Here is a 20,852-nt window from a genome sequence, read left to right as displayed (position 1 = left end):
GTAGGAAACCTTTTTTCTAGTAGTGGCATAAATTAATTTTAACTCATGGAAAAAAGCTTAATTCATTTTACCTTCTTTTTTTATTTTCTTCTATTAGAAGTGTTCGTCAAGAAATTTATCCAAATTATCAATTACTAACCTTCGAATCCAATTGCATTCGTGTTGCTTGTAGAACATCCTAAAGACATGGAATAATTTGTAGTGTCAATGCATTGCAGAAGTTGAAAAGACCAAACAAAATGTTAATGTGTGTTTTCAGATAATCAATACTAAAGCAGTTTGTGAAAAAGGTAAAAAAACAATTGGAAATAAATTTCTCTATACCAGCTTAGCTACTTACTTAGAAGAGTCCTTACTTAGTTACTTTCCCTGTTAAATTTTGGTTCATTAATATGCTCTATGGTTCTCTCCAAAACTTGTTCTATTTAATCTTGGAGATGTTTTAATTTCCTTGAGTAGTAATAACAGAAAATAAAGTTTCTCTTACTATAAGGAAAAGTGATTCCTTAATAACATAAATTAAAAAGTTTGGTTCCTTAATATTGTTTTGTTGCTTACCCATACAAAGGTGTTCATGTCAGCTATCTCGTGTTGTCCAGTCAAACGATGTTCGTTGCCTTCTCCGTAAGCTGCAATGTGCTCCTTGTGTCTCTTTTCCAACTTAGCAATTGCTGATGACTTCATAGCCACCATCGTTTCTCATGGACTTGGTACTGCAACATTATATATTATCCACTTGTCAAGCATCAAAGCAAAGCGATATTATGTAAATTTGTAACTAACCCATTGTTTTTAAGTAACCACAATTACCTGTAATAATTTGTGTGAGCACCAGCATCATTCCAATCACCCTGTTTTGTAAGAACATAACCAAAATGACACTAGTCAATTTCATCACACCAAATTCAATATTCATATATATATATATATATATATATATATATATATATATATATATATATTCAATATTAATTTATTTACTTAAATTTAATTTTAACCATGTTTTGATTATATATAAAATCAACGTGGCCTCAATTTTTGCATGCCACTGCACACAGAACAAAAGTTAAGAGAGAAAAATTGAAACTGGATGAGTATGAGATTATTCAACCTGAATTGGTTTAGGGTCAAAGGAAAGCACCACTCTTGCAATCTTGGTGATCCTCTGTTGACACAAACAGAGATATTAGCTGAAATGTTACTGGAAAAAAGAACTAGTCTTTCTCTCAAAATAAAAACAAATGGTGAGGAAGAACATGAAAGTAGCTAATCATGTACTAAGCACCACTCCATTTAATTAAGAGACATAAATCATTATCACTTGTGTCAATTGTTGTTGGTTTATATATATATATATATGTGTGAAAAAATGGATATGAAATACAAGGCTGAAGAATGATAAATATGAAGATTCTGACTTATATTTCAAGTTACCTGACCACCCATCATTTCTCCATTGATTCCACTTATGTTAATGCCCGCATAAATACATGCTTTGTAATGTGAGTCGACAATATCACGCCCGAAAGCCTGGTTAGCACCAATACCACAATAATATGGTCCCAGTTGATGAGCATGGGAAAAAAATATACAATACATGTAAAACAATAAGTAAAAAATAAAACAAAAAAATGAATTGCATAATAAGTCACAACATTGACAAGTCAGCCATAAAAAAGATTAATATGATTAAATTAGTTGGAAAAGTTAATAGCCTTTCATAATATATATATATATATATATATATATATATATATATATATATATATATATATATATATTCAATAAAATGTATACAACTATAAATTATTAATTAAAGCTTAATAATTTTAAAATTGAAGAAATATAACAAGATTGAAGAAAAAAAATCACTTGTAGCCCAGGAAAACCACCAAGAGGCCATCCTAGAAGCCATTGGACATCTTTTTGCAACAAGGTGTATTCTTGCTCTAGGCCATACCTGTTTGAAAATCATGCAGTAACTTTTAGTTGAGGAAAAAGGAAGAAAATCATGGTATAAGAAAAAGGTCATTAGAAATTGCAAGGAAGCAACTGTAGAAACTATACCAGGGTTCTTCAGCAGTAACTTTTAGTTACCAGCCAAATAAATAAAGCTGAAATAAATACGTACTTTTCTCGTACTCTTCTAGAATTTGTAAATAGTTTAAGTTCTACAGTGTAAAATAACTTGAAAATTTTCCTATTGTATAGAACCTAATGTAAAACGCACAAAGCACTAATATTAATTAAAAAGTTTGAGAAAATATAAAACGAAATTTGAGGAAAATCAGTTATTAGTGTGTTCTACGCGAGAATCATTTCATAGAAAGATACCATTTTTCTCTTCTTTTCTTTTTTTTTTTTTTTTAAAAAAAGAGAGAATTCTATGGAGACCTTATCTAAATGAAGTTGGCTTGGTTACTCCATTGAAAAATTTCTTGAAACTAAACGGATTTTTTCAATAATCTTTAAACAGTAAAACTGTTTAAAAATTCCAAAATAAATGAAAATTTCATCTTTTACTTTTGGTTACAAAAAGGTGAAGTAAACTACCCTTCCTTTGCTCCTCATATCCATGCCAGATCCACCAACCCTATCATAATGAAAATAAAAAGGAGTAAGTGTTGATTAAGTATGGAGAAAACAATTGAAAAATAAGTTAGCAAATAGGTAAGCATACAATTGAATTAGACATGAAGCAGAGCAAGAAGTTAAAGATAACCTGGAATCAAAAATCAAAATGCACATTGGACTCTGCACTGAATGAAAAACAAACACACACACACAAGCTAAAAAAAATACAACAAAAAAAAACAGGGGAAACAGAGTAGTACAGAGACTATAAGGTAAGAGAGCGTTGTGATCGATCAAACAGAAGATGAACAAAAATAAAACACACCTATTAAAAGTATCGTTCCATCACACATATTACATATATCCATGCGTATTGGAACAAATAGAAGCATGTAGCATTGTAATTCTTGTTTTCACGTGTAGAGAAAATAGAGGAAAAACGAAGGGAGATAGAGACCCTAACCATATGTACTCAACGATCACTTTATCTGCCCCTAAACGGTGTCATGGAGTTCAAAGCAAACGGGAAACAAAAATTGCTAAACGACGTCGCATGGCATTTCACTGTAACCCTTCGAGGGAAGAGAAGACGCTTTCGGCATTGGACGGTGGCACCGATGAGGGATGACATGGCGTGCAACGTGAGAGCAATTGGTGGAGCTTGGAGCATCCTGAACTGCAACTGCAATATGACATCGTTTAACAAGCAAAACACAATTACGTTATTGAAAGGATAGTCAAAATAATTAAATTAGAAAGTTAAAGGGAAAATTGAAGAGAGAGACCATGAAGTGGCCAAGAGAGAGTGGGTTTGAGGAAGGAATGGAGGAGGAGGAGATGGTTGTGGAGAAGAAGGTTTTGTGAAGTATTGGCGGATCTGTGTGTGGCGCTTACGGCCCGATGTCCTTGTAGCTGACATAGCGGAGCACCACATCCCCATAGAGGTGCACCTCTGTGAAGCTGGTGCGACTGTCGAGGAGAACCAGTGGTGACACCGGCTCGGCTCCTTTTACAACACTGGCGTTGAAGGCGGCTTTCGCGTCGGGAACTTCCAAGGCAATGGCGCGGACAAGTAACCATCAAAGTAGCCGAGACCAGTAGCTACCTCTTCGACTTCCTCTTCGTGGCACAGGACAAAGAGAGTGATGAAGAATTTAGGGTTTTAATTTAGACTAAAGGAGAGTGATTATTAAAATAAGGGTAGGATTGAGAGAGGCGGTTGACATTCCCTCTCACATTCTACGTCGGTTCTACAAGAACCGATGTTGTAATGCATTTTCAAAGACGAGTTATGTAACATTCCATTTTTTTTCATATATAAAATTTTAGAGAATAATGATGTTTTATAATTAAATAAATAAAGAAAAATAGTTATAATAAAATAATTTTTTGAGAGAAAATAAGAAGGGTATTTTATTATTCATTTGATGGAGAATAAAATAGAGTTTCTCTTTTTATAAAATAATAAAAATAAATAAATAAAGTAAATAATAGGTCGTGAATACCCCTAGTTATAAATAGCGACATGCTAGGTCAGTTTTCAGACTGACTTGTTAGCCTCCTCTGCCTACCAATTTCATTTTTTCTCTCTTCCTCTCCCAAAACCCTCTCTTTTTCCCGCATGCCATCAAACCTGTCTTAGAAAAATGACGATCTCGGACTCATTCACCGTTGGATCGTTGTGAAATTTAAACAGCATGTTTGTAACCCATTTCTGAGCATTCTAACCGTTGGGAATTTTGCTATCACGTTTGAGATAAGATAAATACCCCTCGCATTGTAGCATTTTGCTTTCCCACAAAAACCCAGAGCTGTCTTGGTAAAACTACAATCCCGGTTTCGTTAACCGTTGGATTGTCGTAAAATTTGGATATGTTGTTAGAAATTCAGTTTCACAGGCTTTGACCGTGGGGATTTGTGATATAATGTTCGTGGAGTGAGAAAAAGGAATTGCATGAAGATATTCCAAATGGAGGCTTTAATCCTTTCTCCGTTTCTCTGACATTTGAGAACTCTATCGGAGCAGTCGGATGAAAAACTGGAGGAATCTTAGGCAACCGTTAGAGATGACGCTATCGCCATGGGAAGACACGTGAGTCCGCTTAGAGGTAAAGGATGAGTTATTTACAATTAGGAATTTGTGAGAACATGTGTAGGGATCCTTAGAGATATCAATTGGAATGGGTTTTGGGGTGTTTTTGCAATTTTCATTTTATTCTTATAATTATTACAGTGAATTATATATGTTTGACAGACCAATTTTTGTGAAATTGATATGCTATTGTGTTGAGCATGAACCCTATAAATCGAGTACTTTTTCTAATTAATATGAATTGATGAAATAAAGTAAGGAGAAATTTAGAGAGAGATATTGATTTTGTATTTTCTCTTTTTCTTGTTGTTTAGGTTTTTATATATAATTTAAAAAATTAATATCATAATTGAAACTGACCAAAGTGTTCATATAACTATTTAGAATTTGTGCATTGAAAGCTTACTTTGAAATTTATGATTTAATATGATGTATGCTAGTTTATAGATATAGAGGTAGCTATTTATATTAATAATTTATGTAAATAATATTGTAGAGTGTTATAGTATGATTCCAAAAATTATTAAGTGTTGGAGTTTGAGAATATTATGGTTAAGTTTCATGAACATGTGTATGTTGTACCTTATGAATATCATTGGGAATGTTATGAGATGGTTGATGTGATGTTAAACTGTGGACATGATATTCAATTGTGAATAAGTGGATGTGTTAACACTTGATGTTACATTAATTATATCGTGAGCTATGAATTATACAATAACCCGACCAGTGTTTATGCGCAGTGTTAAAGAGAAAGTGTAGGTTCCTAGTTAGGAACCAGTGTTAAATTGTAGTGCAATTGTGTTAAACATGTTTGAAACATGAGTGTGAGGTCGTGGTATTGTATAATTCATGAGCAGTGCTTATAAATGAAATATGTGATGAATTATGGAATAATATGTTACCTTGAGATTATAATATTGTTATTGAGATTGAGTAAAAGTGTAAAGTAGAACAAGTGTTGAATTGTGAAATACGTGAAAACATGTGATGATGGATTGCGACATTATGAGATGTGAAATTGTGAATGAGTTTTGGTTGTGAACAAGTGTGTGATTAACGCTTGATGTGACATTATTTGTGTTGTAAGCTATGAATTGTACAATAACCCGACCAGTGTTATCTTGAGAAAAGTGTAAATGCGCAGTGTTAAAGAGAAAGTGTAGGTTTCCTATTTAGGAACCAGTGTTAAAGAGAAAGTGTAGGTTCCTATTTAGGAACTAGTGTTAAATTGTAGCGCAATATGTTGTATGTGCTTAAGACACGAGTGTGAGGTCGTGGGTATTGTATAATTCACTAGCAGTGTCTGTGTGCTAAAATGATTTTAGGGGTTGGACCTGAATCAGGAGGGAGAGGCCCTGACGGACTCTTCGGAGTGTAGGCCTTGGGGGTCACCGAGTTTGAGTGCTCCTTTAAGCCTATGTTGATCCCATATGGTTGGAGCATTCTCGCAAAACATCGTGACCCTATGATCTTACTTAGTGAGAGTGACCTGACAAACCCATGGTGTGGTGTGTCTTGTTATGTACTTCTAAGCGCCCCATGGTGGTTTTTCACTGACATGGTACCACATTGCATATAGGATTGAATCTTAGCATAACTGTTGCATATGCTTGCTAATTGATGTGTTATTATATCTTGATCGAAGTGTGGGATTCTTGTGTAATGTGATTGATGATTGAAAAATGAATTTTGAATGACGAAGTGGTGAAGTTACGTGAGCTATGTTTAAGCAAGTGGTATCTCATTTATATAATATGTATATTTAATTGTGTTGTTTCTCTATTAGCTAGGAATGTGATAACTCACTCCCTGTGTGTTGTTGTGTTTGGATCTTGTGATGATCTTGAACTTGTGTTCAGGGGAGTAGATGAATAGGTGGATGACTATGAAGAACCTCATGCTAGAGGACATGGGAACACAATGCTCTGATAGGATGTGACATTAGAATATAGGTTCTATATTAATTGTATGAAGCTTAGACGACCTTGTTTGAGTCGAGAATACTTTATTATTTATTTGGCCAAGTTTGAATATGATGTAAAAGAAAATGAATGTGAGCCTTTTTCCCCTTTGAAAGACTTGTAAAAAAATGTTTTAAAAAATACTTTTAATTAATATTTGAATTTTTTTTCCTTATTAGTATATATGTGAAGGGTAGAGGGTGTCACAGGTTATCAAAACCATCTTAAAAGTTTCCAATAATTTACAAAAATGTCACCACTTTACTTACGACATCGGTTTTTATACAACCGTCGTAAAACCTGCATCATAGAATACTATTTTTGTGGTAGTGTGTATGAGGTTTATGTTGTGACACCCTCTACCCTTACAATTATAACTAACTAATTAAATAAATCATAAAAATTTAATTAAAAGATAATAAACACATAATAATAAAAGAAGGAAAAAAAAACATGCAAAATTAATTAATAATTTTTCTTTTTAAACACATTTAATTTAATCAATTCAAAAGGATAAAGGTTCACATCCACTTAGTGAAAACATAATAGAATATTATTTTTTTTAATAAAAGATAAGATTATTCCGGCTCAAAACAAGGTCGTCCACTCTAAATAAATAATAAAAAGAAACTAAAGTAGAAAAGTATAACACAATTATATCATTCAGTAAATCATAATCCCTATCACAGACTAAGTCTCTCCATCTCTAGCATGTGACTCATCATATGAAGGCTCACCTAAAACAAAGTGGCAATCAGCCCAAACACAAACACACACCGGGAGTTAGTTATCACATTCGTATATAATAAAACATTAGAGCATGTGAAACATATAATACTTAAAGCTGAATGTATATAAATAACATTACTACACAAAATCGCACACATTATTCACACCCATTCAAGTTTATACCCTCCATAAAATAACATCAACCACAATTGTTAACTCAATGAAATTCAAACACAAGCGTTATGCAACAATTATACTAAGACTCAAGCCTATATGCAATGTGGTACCATGTCAGTGAAAAACAACACTGGGGCGCTTAGGAGTACATGACAAAGCACACCACACAATGGGTATACTCGGTCACTCTCACTAAGTAACATCATAAGGTGACCAGTCAGGGTTACTCTGTTTTGCAAGAATGCCCCAACCACATGGGATCAACATGGGCTTAAAGAGACACTCAAACCGAGTATCTTTACCCCCAAGGCCTAGATTCCGAAGAATCCGTTTGGGCCTCACCTTCCTGATTCAGGTCCAACCCCTAAAATATTTTCTTTTTTTGCACGCAGACACTGTTTATGAGTTATATAATACCCACGACCTCACACTTATATTTCAAACATATTTAACACATTGCGCTATAGTTTAACCCTTCAGGATCCTAACTAGGAATCCTATAATTTCCTTTAACTCTGCGCATAAAAGTTCTCTCAAGGTAAACACTGGTCGGGTTACTATATAACTCATAACTCACATGACAAGTAATATCACTACAAATATCAATCACACACTCATTCACAACCATATTTCATGTCCAGAGTTTAACATTTCACACTTTAACTAATTCCAAAATATACTCAACAATTAAATAACAATATATCATAACAATAACAACATACAATATTTAACTTCAAGGCTTATAAACAAATAACTATAAAATACACGTAATATATATATATATATATATATATATATATATATATATATATATATATATATATATATATATATATAACATATAAAAAGTATTAACTATATATTAATATAAAATAATCACAATAATATCAAATATATCATTAAGTAAATACAAATTATATATAACAATAAAATATATACTCTTATTGATATCTATGAACAACATGTATACCTATATTCTAAATATATTTCAACTAAGTTATCAACATCAAGAAAATACCTAATTACAATGTGAATACAACTTTAGTTAATTTCTTTAAATTATTTTAGCCAGTTCAATTATCCAACAATCCCTACGCATATGAATTTCATGACAATCCCTACACATATGAATTTCATGACGAGAAATCACTCACATGAAATAAAATATAAAGTTTGTAAAAAAACAGTATCAATATATATGTACACGTATACACTGCGGTGTGAAAAAAAAAATAAAAAAAAATAAAAAGAACAAGATTGAAAGGCCAACATATCTGGTATAAACAAAATCACCACCACACAATTTTTATGCTAATTATAAAGAATTCTAATTTCTAAGGTACGCACCTAACACAGGAACACATCAATTCTACAACAAACTCACAACAGAACACATCAATTCTACAACAAACTCGCAACAGAACACCAATTGGTTCATCAAACACACTCAATCCGCGATTAAACATGAAAACATAATTAAATTCATAAACACCCCAAAATAACCCAAAAATTGATCCTCTAGGGATCCCTACACATGTTCATTCTAATCCCCAAGCGTGAGTAACTCATCCCTTACCTCGAGGTAGTCGCTTAAATGTTCTCTGTTAGCAATGGTGGCGTCTCTGGTGCTCTCTAGAGCTCCTCCTCTGATTGCTCTGTTAGGGTTCTTGTGCGTCAGAAAAGAAGAAAGGAACAAAATGTGTTTTCCAAAAAGCTGCTCTAGGTTAACATTTGGCTTATATAGTGGGAATTTATGACCTAATAATTTTTATTTTATTTTTTCTTATTTACTTATGTATTAATTTATTAATTTATTATTTTCTTATTTACTTATTAAAGTTACGACTGTTACATATGTTGCCTGAAGAGCTACGAAATGTGAACCCAGGCATGAATTTATATGTATGCATGTGGAATGTTATTGCTTGTGATGTTGAGATGAGATGATGTTGATGTTGATGTTGATGATGTTATTGTGATGATATAAGTTGTGTATGTACATGGGGGTGTGGTGATCATGTTGATATCCCTAGAGGGGGAAATAGAGTGTTTTAAAGAGTTTTAAGCATTCCTGGATAGAGAAGGGGATGACTTAGAATCTTTAACTATCCATGGTTAGTGCATTGATGATGCTCATGTTTCATACTTCATATTGCATGGAAATAGTACAAACTTTGTCACTAAGTACTCGTAGTTTTTTATGAGGAAAAATACTTGTACTTGGGGGCATGTCACTCAATTTGGAACTTCCTTGAGACTCAGGTTGATCAGCATGGGGGGGGGGGGGAGAGTTGCGTGTGCACGATAGGGTGACCTCGACACTTGCTGCCTAGTTTTCATAAGTGAGAGTGGCATGTGGACACGCTTAGGCTATTTCCTCATAAATGATACCACATTGCATTTTAGAGTTGATTCAGGTACATGCATCATTCTGAGCATATATGATTTGAATTATGGAAAATTTGATGACTAGTTTGTTAAGTGTACATTGAATTGATGGGTTATTAAGAATGATCGTGGTCATTATTATTGTTTTCTTGTTAATCATTGTCTTTTGGTGTTTGTTGATCTTTTATAATATTCTCACATTTGCAATTTTTATACCGTGTGATTGGTGTCTGTGATGATCTCGAACTTTTGTTTGTGGAAGCAGATGAGTAGCAGTAGGTGACTTGGAGGGAAGTCATTTGTTGGAGCTGTCAAGCTGACCTGATAACATTGGAATTTATTTTGGGGGAGAGTTGTGTTTTGTTATGAACTCTTCCTTAGTTAGTTCCTTGAATTTTTTTGATTGTGCATGTAAGTCCTAAGTTTAGGTATATGAAAAAAAATCTGAATTATTTTCTGACATTTGAAATATGTGTAGTGGTGTATTATATATATATATATATATATATATATATATATATATATATATATATATATGAAACATGTTCACGTGTTTGTGAGTTGTTTGATGAATGTACATCGCGAAAAGTTTACCATCATTCTCACAATCAAATTAATGGAGTTTTCACTTAAAAATTGAAATGTCACATTTTATAGTACGTGATATCGTAGCGAAGAGGCGGGTCGTTACAGTGTGCTTGGAGAATTGAGCAGAGAATTGTTCCTCATGGGTTTTGGTGAGACTCACCAAGGGTGGACCTTGGGCACGATGAACCTGTGGAGCTTCGACCATGGATGTACCTTTCTTGGAGACAAAAAAAATGAAAATAAAAGGATGCAGATTTTCATTCAATGTATTTGATTGAGTACAAATTCCTTTAGTTATCCCAAATGTGCCTCACTTAAACTTCTAAAGCCAAAACCATGATTTTTCTTTTTTGGGAAAAGAATACTTGAGTGGGAAAAAGAGTGCAACATCTAGTTTTACATCAAGTCTATTGAAGTAGAACTTCAGCTGGGTGGCATTCCATGTTCTTGGAATTTCTTTGCCATCTAGTTCGTGTAGTATGTACGCTCTATTGTCTAGGCTTGTTGTGACCCTGAATGGGCCATCCCAGTTGGGACCAAGCATTCTTGCCCAGGGGTCTTTTCTAGCTTTGCCTTAAACTCGCCACATGAGGTCGCCGGGTTGAAAGGGTCATGGTCGAACCTTTGTATTGTATCTCCTTGTTGCTCGAAGCTTGGTAGCTTCTTCCTTGATCCTGGCCATTTCTTGGACTTTGTCTGTTGTCTCGAGCTCTACCCTCATATTTTCCTCATTTTGTTGTTGCTGGAATAATAATCTCCTTTTCAATGGTTCCCTGACTTCAATGGGAATCATGACGTTTGTGCCATATTTGAGTCGGTAACAAATTTCATTGGTCATTATCTAGGGTGAACAATGGTAGGCCCAGAGTATACTGGGGAGTTCCTCTTTCCATAGGCTCTTAGACTTGTCGAGTCTTGTGCGCAGGACTCTGAGGATGACTCTATTGGATGCCTCTACCTAGTTGTTGGTTTCAAGATGCACAACAAAGGTGACAAGGTGCTTAACGCCTAGCCTTGTCATGAAGTCTTCATAGGTCTAAGCTTTGAATTAGGTGTCATTGTCGATGACAATGGCGTATGGGAGGCCATACCTGCATATGAGGTATTTCCAAGTGAACTTCACCTCATTGGTCATAATTTTTCGCAGTGGTCTTGCCTCGATCCACTTGGTGAAGTAATCAATTACTACTAATAGGTATTTAACTACTCTTGGCACCTTTGGCAGTGGTCCTAGTATGTTCATTCCCCATATGGCAAAAGGAAAAAGGGAGCTCAGACTGCGGAGATTGTTAGGAGGGGTGTGTGGAGTGTCTGCAAACTTTTGGCATCGTCTTCATGTCTTTGTGAAGTCAAGGGCATGTGCCCTGAGTGTTGGCCAATAGTATCCAGCATGCACCACCTTTGTTGCAAGGGATCGTCCCCCTGTATGGAGACCACAAATTCTTTTGTGAAGTTCTCTCGTTACATAATCTGCTTATTGGTTGTTTAAGCACTTTAACAAGGGTGTTCTCAACCCTTTTTTGAATAGCTCATCGTCAAAGATGACGTAGTAGCTGGCCTTCTGTTGCAGGCATCGAGCTTAGTTTTTGTCTAACGGCAACACCCCGCTCCCCCCCCCCCCCCAAATTAGAAAATTATTGTAGGGGGTTATCCAGTTTAGTTCCTTCTCCTCTCCAGCCATAATTTATTCAGTGTCTATGGTAGGAGTTTGGAGCATCTCCTGGATGATAGTCTGGAGGTGTCTGGTCTTTTTGGTGTTGGCCAACTTGGAGAGCAAGTATGCTCTTGTGCTACTTTCCCCGAGTATGAAGTACATCTCAAAGCATTCGAAATTTTCAATAAGAGTTTTGGCAATATGGTAGTACTTGAGCAGCACTGTCTCCTTGGTTTGGTATCTATTAGCAACCTACCCCTGGATAAGCTACGAGTCTATGTAGCATCTTAGCTTTTTGGCCCCGACTTCTTTTGCTAATTTTAGACCTGCAATGAGCTCCTCGTACTCGACCTAATTATTTGAGGCTTTGAAGTTGAGCTTGAGGGTTTGCTCTAAGGTGACATTGTCAAGGCCTTCAAGGATGATTCCTTCCCTGCTTCCCTTAATGTTGGACATGCCGTCAATGTAGATGCTCCACCAGTCTAGGGTGGTTTTGTCGTTCTTGACGAACTCTGCCAAGATGTCTTCCATGAATTGTCTCTTCATGTGGTCTTGGGGTTCATACTAGATATCAAATTCTGAAAGTTATACAGACTAGGCCATCATCCTCCCTACTAGTTTAGGCTTTCGCAAAACCTAATGGTCTTCTTGAAGGCTAAGAAGGCTTGTTCACAGGTTTTGTCCCATAAGAATGGCTTGGTTTTCTTAATCAATTTATATAACGACTTTTCTTTTTCAGCAAGCTTAGGGAGAAACTTGGATGAGGATGCTAGTGTTCCATTCAGCTTTTGGACTTCCTGGACATTAGTAGGACTTTGCATCTCCAAGATAGCAATGCATTTGTTGAGGTTGGTTTCTATTCCCCGATGTGTGATCATGAAGCCCAGGAACTTGCCTCCGTCGACCTTGAAAGTGCATTTTTCCGAGTTAAGGCACATGTTGTATTTACAGAGCTCTCCAAAGTCTTCTCCCAAGTTTGCCACGTGTTGGGCTATGCTATGAGACTTGATGACCATGTCATCAAAATAGACCTCAATGTTTCATCTAACCTGCTGCTTGATAATTCGGTCGATCCATCTATAGTATGTAGTGCCTGCATTTTTAAGGCCAAAGGGCATGACCTTGTAGTAGAAGTTGGCATATTTAGTGATGAATTCCTTTTTCTCCTCGTTTGAAGCGTATATCTTGATCTGGTTATATCCATAGTAAGCTTCTAGGAAGCTTAGCACCTGGAACCTGAATGCTCCATCGACTAGCCTATCAATGTTGAGCAGATGGTATGCATCTTTGGGGCATGCCTTGTTAAGATTAGTATAGTCGATGCATATTTGCCATTTGTTGTTGGCCTTTTTTACCATGACAATGTTGGTGAGCCAAGTGGAATATTTGACTTCTCTGATGAAGTTGGCCTTAAGGAGCTTGTCTATTTCTTCTATGACAGCTTTACTTCGTTCTTTTCCAGTTTTCCTTTTCTTCTGTGATACTAGTTTGGCCTAGGGACAAATTAGGAGCTTATGGAAGATAATGTTGGGGTTGATTCTCGACATGTCAGATGGCTGCCAAGCAAATAGGTCTGCATTCCTGTGTAGAACATCAGCGATGCGTCTATGCTCATGGCTGGTCAGGTCCCTGTTGAGTTGCTTGCACTACCCAAGTTTGGGTCCAAGATACAGCTTGACGAGCTCTTCAATAGGCTTTCATCGTTTAAGCTTGTTTGGTAGACAATCAAGGCTTGGATTGGAGACCCTTCGTCCATGCTCATGACTTAAGAACCTTCAGTTGCTGTCGGGTGAGGCTTGGCAAGCTCCCTGGTGGGAAGATAGGGTGCCACTTTTACGCTTTCTACATAGCACTGTGGTGCCTACTTTTGATCTGTTGTGACTGTCACGATCTCTCCTGTCAAGGTGGGCAACTTCATATTTAGATGCAGTATGGAGACAATAGCTCTAAGCTCGTTAAGCATTTTATTGCCAATCAAAGCAAAGTAAGAGGTATTTACGTCGACGACTAAATACCTGATTGTAAAGCACCTAAAGAGCTAGCCTTAACTGAAAGTGGTCATAAGGTCGACATAGCCTCTATTCTATACTAGTTCCTCTACAAAGCTGAGGAGTGGACCGATGTAAGGTTGGATGGTGTGAGGCAAAACTTCAAGTCTCTGGAATGTCTTCTAGTATAAAATATCAATGGAGCTTCCCTGGTCGATGAAGACATTGGACACCATGAAGTTAGCAATTATGATGGAGACATCCATGAAAGTGATAGAGGAAGACTTTGTGGTGCTGGTGTATCGACATAGTTGATGTCGATTTCCCAGGAGGCGTTTGCGGTACTGGCTGGACTGACCTTCATAGGAGAATCCACCCACAATAGAGTTGATCACCCCTCTTATTTGTTGGATGGGTTCATGTTCTTGTGGAGGTTTTCTGTGACACCCTCTACCCCGACATATATATATATAAACAAAATATATAAAAATATTGGTAACCAAATTCACACGGGTAAAAAGTTCACATTCACTTCACTATTATCAATTAAAACTTATTAAAACATATTTGGCTCAAAATAAGGCCATCAAATTTACAAAAATATTTTGTTAAATCAGTGAGGTGAAATAAAATAGACTAACATCATGCAACTAATATAAAAACTTATGTCCCACTGTCACATTCTATCAGAGCGTTGTGTCTCGACGTCCTTCAACATAATGTTCCTTAAAGCAATTCACCTAGTCGTCTGCTCCCCCGAACACAAAGTTCAAGATCATCACAGGATCCAAACACAAACAACACACGGGGAGTGAGTTATCACATTCCTAACTAATAGAGAAACAAGACAACTAGATATACACATCATATAAACTAAATAAAATTTACTTACACATAATTCACGTAATTCCACCACTTTGTCATTCAAAGTTCACTTTTCATCCATCAATCACACTTTTCAATCATCAATCACATTACACAAAAATCACATTCTCTGATCAAGATATAATAACACATCAATTTCATAATAAACAATTAGCAAGCGCATGAGACAGTTATGCTAAGACTCAAGCCTATATGCAATGTGGTACCATGTCAGTGAAAAACCACCCTGGGGCGCTTAGGAGTACATAACAAGACACACCACACAATGGGTTTGCCAGGTCACTCTCACTAAGTAAGATCATAGGGAGACCAGTCAGGGTCACGATGTTTTGCAAGAATGCTCCAACCATATGAGATCAGCATAGGCTTAAAGGAGCACTCAAACCCGGTGACCCCCAAGGCCTACACTTCGAAGAGTCCATCAGGGCCTCTCCCTCCTGATTCAGGTCCAACCCCTAAAATCATTTTAGCACACAGACACTGCTAGTGAATTATACAATACCCACGACCTCACACTCGTGTCTTAAGCACGTACAACATATTGCGCTACAATTTAACACTGGTTCCTAAATAGGAACCTACACTTTCTCTTTAACACTGGTTCCTAAATAGGAAACCTACACTTTCTCTTTAACACTGCGCATTTACACTTTTCTCAAGATAACACTGGTCGGGTTATTGTACAATTCACAGCTTATAACACAAATAATGTCACATCAAGAGTTAATCACACACTTATTCACAACCAAAACTCATTCACAATTTCTCATCTCATAATGTCACAATCCACCATCACATGTTTTCACATATCTCACAATTCAACACCTGTTCTACTTTACACTTTTACTCAATCTCAATAACAATATTATAATTTCAAGGCAACATATCATTCCACAATTCATCACATATTTCATTTATAAGCACTGCTCATGAATTATAAAATACCACGACCTCACACTCATGTTTCAAACATGTTTAACACAATTGCGCGACAATTTAACACTGGTTCCTAACTAGGAACCTACACTTTCTCTTTAACACTGCGCATAAACACTGGTCAGGTTATTGTATAATTCATAGCTCACGATATAATTAATATAACATCAAGTGTTAACACATCCACTTATTCACAATCGAATATCATGTCCACACTTTAACATCTCATAACATCACATCAACCATCTCATAACATTCCCAATGATATTCATAAGGTACAACATACACATGTTCATAAAATTTAACCATAATATTCTCAAACTCCAACACTTAATAATTTTTAGAATCATACTATAACACTCTACAATATTATTTACATAAATTATTAATATAAATAACTACCTCTATATATATAAACTAGCATACATCATATTAAATCTTAAATTTTAAAGTAAGCTTTCAATGCACAAATTCTAAATAATTATATGAACACTTTGGTCAGTTTCAATTATGATATTAATTTTTTTAAATTATATATAAAAACCTAAACAGCAAGAAAAAGAGAAAATACAAAATCAATATCTCTCTCTAAATTTCTCCTTTATTTCATCAATTCATATTAATTAGAAAAAGTACTCGATTTATAGGGTTCACGCTCAACACAATAGCATATCAATTCCACAACAATTGGTTTGTCAAACATATATAATTCACTGTAATAATTATAAGGATAAAATGAAAATTGCAAAAACACCCCAAAACCCATTCCAATTGATATCTCTAAGGATCCCTACACATGTTCTCACTAATTTCCAATTGTGAATAACTCATCCGTTACCTCTAAGCGGACTCACGTGTCTTCCGACAACGATAGCGGCATCTATAGCGGTTCCCTGAGATTTCTCAAGTTTTTCCTCCGATTGCTCCGATAGAATTCTCGACTGTCAGAGAGACGGAGAAGAGATTAAAGCCTCCGCTTGTACTGTCTTCATGCGATTCCTTTTTTTCCCACCAAGAATATTATCTCGCAAATCCCAACGGTGAGAGTGTGAGAAATTGAATTTCGAGCAACATATCCAAATTTCATGCAAATCCAACGGTTAAAGAAACCGGGATCGTAGTTTTACCGAGACAGTTTTGGGTTTTTGCGGGAAAATAAAAAGCTACAATGCGAAGGGTTTTCCTCTAAGCTCAGACACGATTTTGTAATTCCCAACGGTGAGAATGCGCAAAATTTGGTTGCAAACGTGGTGCTCAAATTTCACGACGATCCAACGGTGAATGAGTCTGAGATCATAGTTTTTCTGAGACAGGTTTTGTGGGTTGCGGGAAAAAGAAAGGGTTTTGAGAGGAGAAGGGGAAAATCGAAAATGAGAGGCAGAGGAGGCTGAGGAGTCTGTCTGAAAAACCTAGCATGTTGCTATTTATAGCTAGGGGAATTTACGACCTATTATTTACTCTATTTATTTATTTTTATTATTTTTACTAAAAAAAATTCTTAAATTTATTTATGAAAAAAATGGGATGTTACGTTTTCGATCGCGTCTAGGTTGATTGTCTCTCTATCTTCCTCGATCTTCTGCTCTGTCTCTTCTTTTGTCTGTGTCGTGATTCCTATTCTTCTTCTCTTGGTGTCATCCAGGTCTCACTCATACTAGGTAGTTGTCTAACCTCTTAAAAAACTGGGCTAGGTATCCTACCTGTATGAGCTCTTCTATTTTGTCTTTTAGGGCCTAACAGTCTTTTGTGTTGTGATAGATATTGCGATGATATTTGTAGTATTTGGTCGTGTCTTCATGGGTACCTCCAAGTTGAAAGCCTCCTCAAGGATTGTAGTACGATTGGCCGTCAGGCGTGTATAACACACGTACCTAGGCCCTTTTGGGAGGGGCTGACACTTGTCCGACTTATGCCTCTTGTTCGACTTGTGTTAGTCAGCCTTCATGCTTCCTTTTCGTTTGTTGCATTTTGTCCGACTTGTCTGACTTTATTCTTGAATCTGGATATTTCTTCCATTTAGATGTAGTAGCATTTGTCTTGTTTGCACAACTCGTCCATGCTACTAGGGGTTTTTTTCACAAACTGTCCCCAAACTTGTTAGGCTTCAAAGCGAGGAGTATGGAGTGTAGTGCTACCTTTGGTTTGAGATTGCGGATTTGGACGAAAATGTGTCCAAACCTATCCATGAATTTGAGGAGACATTAATCATCTGCTTGTCATAGATTGGCATGTGCAACAAATGTCATAGGATGTGACCGACTAGTTGCATATTGTGCACTAAAATGCTTAACAAGAGTGTCGAAGTTGTCGATGGACCTTGGAGGAAGTCCACCGTACGAGATCAATGTCGCCTCTTTTATGGAGGTTAGGAAGACATGACGCAGGATTGCATTGTCATTGGTGTATAGATTTGCCTGGGTCAGGAAAACATCCTGATGTTCATCTAGATCGATGGTCTCATCGTATCTCTCGAGGTTGAGTGGTTTCCAACCCAGGGGTATGTCAACTTCTATGATGCGGTCAATGAAAGGGTGTCAACGAGTAGTCCACCCTGCAGGATGGTGCTTGTGGGAGAGACTTGGATCATCTTGAGTGTTGACTGTGAGTCCCCTTGGGTGCACTTAGGCAATGTGTAAGTGGAATGCTCGTCGCCCTGGGGACGTCTAACACGAGCGTCCAACTGATCATGGTCAGCCTTCAACTTTCTGAGCTCCTCCTCATATCGTTGCTCCATCTTCACAATGGGGATTTGGAGTTGCTAGAGAGTATCATTATCTGTCATGGTTGTTGGAGGAGGATTGAAGTCTTCATACAGGGTCTCGCATCTGAGGCCAAACTGAGTGCTAACCATGGGTGGGAAAGAAAGAGATAACGAGAGATCATGGGGCATGTTTTAATGTGGCCCCACAGTGGACGTCAAATGTACTAACCAAAATCCGCAGCTGGCACACGTCAGGATGGATGTGGCTAAGGTGAGCACCTGACTTCGTACGTCGGACTGAGATTAACCTTTGTTACGAGGGCAAGAGGGGGGACTTTCAAAACAAAGGACTCTAACACTCAAGTAAGTATATGAGTTAAGAGAGTGGGAGAGAATACACAAGTTTGTGAGCAGGTGTGTATTCATAAGCGTAAAAGCATCAGCATGTGAATGTGTAGAGAAAGTATGAGAGAACCTGGTACTTATAATGTGTAGAGATAGTTGTGGGTCCTTACTTGTAGGGGTTGTTATATCCCTAGCAAATAATTACTAGCTTGTAGATAATAGTCAGTAGCTTATAGATAATGTTATAGAGAGCATGTAGCTTAAAGATAATTGCACCTTGTAGATAATTGAATATCTGCCAAGAGATAAAGGGATGACAATATATTCAAATAATAAGAGGTTAAAGATAACTTGTTCGTTGGGGAGCCCATCTGCTAAGGGTTGGGTGTCTGTGTTCTTGCACCAGGGCTGACATGGAGGGTTGATGTATGTCTTAGAGTGCCAATTGACATAGCGCGTGTATTTTGTGGATCCTAGACAGTACACTTTCAAAAGACTCAACCAAATGGCTAAGAAACCCTTTGCAGATGTCTTCAACCCTGAAGCTAACAAAAACATCATACTTTATTTAAGGAGCATTGTTGTCTAACATGGCTTTTTCCTCTACGCCCTTCATCATTTTTTGAAATAATTGAGACAGAAAAAAACAACACACAAAGAAAGTCAAAATGTGGTGTTAAATTGGAACAGGAGCAAACTGGAACTTTGTTTGTGTCTACAACTCAAGTGTCAAACACAGAAAGTAACTTGAAACAAAAAAAAAAAGTTAGAAATGAAGCTAAAAAATCATGGAGTTTATAAAACAAAAACTTGATATCTACAATACACCAAGTTCAAATAAGGAAGAAAGGGATTGTTATATGACAAACACATGAATACTAATTACCAACTTCTTTTGCATCAGAAAGATTTCAAATTAAGCCCTTCGTTCTTGTCTGCTTCCCTTTCTTTGGCCAAAAATGAATAAGTGATGGAAATGACGGTAAAGCAGTGATTGGCCTTGAATATATATTGTAAGTGATGCTTTGGTTTTAGTGTTCAAAAATCATATAGTAAGTAATGTTTTGGCGTTAGTGTTCAAACATTTATATATATACCAACTGATGCTTTGGTCTAGTTGTTCGAATATTGTATACTAAGTAAGTTATGCTTTCATTGTTGTTAGTGTAACTAGCAAATATTCTTTTTCTTGCCTACAAATGTTGTTGCATTGTCCTGTCATTGCCGGACGTGCAGCTTAAGAAGCAATTTCAAAATACTATGAGTCTATGCATTGACAATGATCATGTTTGATAAAACTAACCGAAAGCTGAAAAACGAGTTAGTAACTAAAAAATGCTAGAGAATATGAGCATCATTTGGGATTTAAAGGATATATGACAAGATAAAATTCACAATATTTAAAAATTTGGGGGCAAAATGCACGATAAAAAATGTTGCGGGCAATATTCAAAGAAAATTGGTAAGTTGAGGACAAAAAGTGTAATTAAGCCATAATTGATTATCTTATTGCAAATTCAAATTTTCAAGCCTTAAGACCCGTAAATAATTTATCAGTAATCAAGAGAATTGATACTTCCTAGTTTTAAAACTTAAAAAATGTGTTTCCACAATAAAGTAATACGTATGGAATAAATGTCCTTAGGAGTTTCTTAATGCCCTTAACATGAACAGAAACAACCTATTCAAACTTAAGCATATAGTTGTGTTAAATTAACATCATAGTTTATCTTCCATCGAGTCGAATTCAACAAGTTTTGTAAGTTAAGAGTGTTGCTACTCAATCATTTAAAAAACAGAAGAGTTAATCGAATCTAATATAAGAGATGAA

The 20,852-nt window shown here is 36.2% G+C and overlaps 1 pseudogene; it reads right to left on the bottom strand.

Annotated features, from left to right (window-relative positions):
* Positions 1 to 519: 519 nt before the first annotated feature.
* Positions 520 to 11,350, bottom strand: LOC100820617 (glutamine synthetase cytosolic isozyme 2-like; annotated as a pseudogene).
* Between the last annotated feature and the right edge of the window lie 9,502 nt (positions 11,351 to 20,852).

This window comes from Glycine max, chromosome 15, assembly GCF_000004515.6.
Source record: "Glycine max cultivar Williams 82 chromosome 15, Glycine_max_v4.0, whole genome shotgun sequence".
Classification (NCBI taxonomy): domain Eukaryota; kingdom Viridiplantae; phylum Streptophyta; class Magnoliopsida; order Fabales; family Fabaceae; genus Glycine; species Glycine max.
The sequence above is the reverse complement of the archived record's forward strand: the minus strand, read 5'-3'. Positions and strand labels throughout refer to the sequence as shown.